The following is a 1,608-nucleotide window of genomic DNA, read 5'->3' as shown; positions in this document are numbered from 1 at the left end:
ATATATATATATATATATATATATATATATATATATATATATATATATATATATATAAGCAGATATGTAGATATATATGCATACTTATGTGTGTGTGTATATATATAGAATCATAAATAGATATGTATATACCTACATGTTCCTACATATGTAAGCTTATCATCATATATATGTATATGATATATATCCTACGGATGAAATCTTTTATTCATTTATTTTCCAATTAAGAAATTTTGCATCTTGTTACAAAATGTTTTTTGTTCACAGCTGGATGATCTTGCTGCTGCTAACCACTCAACTGTAAAGCAGGAGTAGTACCTAGTGTCATCCAAGCAGTTCAAGTCAAGCAGAGTTATGTGCCTTGCCAGCAGTTCAGTATCTTAGTTATTTTTTTCCTTTTCTTTTTTTTTTTTGTTTTTGTTTTTGTGCTGCATAACCCACAGATTTTAGTTTCTCCAAATTTTTATGATCTGAGTTGAATAAATAAAGAGAAAATCATAGACATCATCTTTATAGGTTAAAATCATAGGAGAGTGTGTTTTTTGTTGTTTCTGTTATTTTTTCTGATTTAACACTCTGTCACTATATGTTATTATTATTATCATTATTATTATTATTATCATCACTATTATTATTATTAATATTATTATTATATGAAAACTCATTCTAACAAAGAATGTAAACTGTATGTTGAGAATCTATTTTCACAAAACAGATTAAAGAAGCTGAAATGGAACACTCAAACCAACCACCAGATTTTCTCTGTTGTATTGTCATTTTATTATTGTTTCACTGTTACTATTTTAATTATACTTTATTCTTCCAGCCTGCAGCTTAGTGTAATTAGGTTCATAATGTCCAGACTATTCCTTTGTATCCTTTAGCAACAGGAGAGTGACAGGAGAAACAATTGTAGAGAAAATGCAGGCAGTTTGCTAAAGGTTAAAATATTTAAAACCATATTTTATTAGTGGGTAGCCATGCCAAGATCCACTTCCCATAAGAACCTATCCCAGTTCTTATGTCAATCTCGTACTATTGATATGTGATAATTCGAAAGGTTAAGTTAGTAAGCATAAACACACCTTTTATCTCTTACTTGTTTCAATCATTAGACTGGCCATGCTGGTGTACCACCTTGAAGAGTTTTAGTTGAACAAATTGTCCTGTCTACTTATTTTTTTGAGCCTGGTACTAACTCTATCAGACTCTTGCTGAACTGTTAAGTTACAGGGATGTGGGAACACAAACAACACACAGACATACATATATATCATCATCATCGTTTAACGTCCGCTTTCCATGCTAGCATGGGTTGGACGATTTGACTGAGGACTGGTGGACCAGGTGGCTACACCAGGCTCCAATCTGATTTGGCAGAGTTTCTACAGCTGGATGCCCTTCCTAACATCAACCACTCCGAGAGTGTAGTGGGTGCTTTTACATGCCACTGGCACGAAGGCCAGTCAGGAGGTACTGGCAACGGCCACTCTCGAAATGGTGTATTTTACGTGCCACCTGCACAGGAGCCAGTCCAGCAGTACTGGCAATGATCTCGCTCAAATGTCTTTTCACGTGCCAGGAAGGCGGCGTTGGTAACGATCACGC

This window comes from Octopus bimaculoides, chromosome 6, assembly GCF_001194135.2.
Source record: "Octopus bimaculoides isolate UCB-OBI-ISO-001 chromosome 6, ASM119413v2, whole genome shotgun sequence".
NCBI lineage: Eukaryota > Metazoa > Mollusca > Cephalopoda > Octopoda > Octopodidae > Octopus > Octopus bimaculoides.
The sequence above is the reverse complement of the archived record's forward strand: the minus strand, read 5'-3'. Positions refer to the sequence as shown.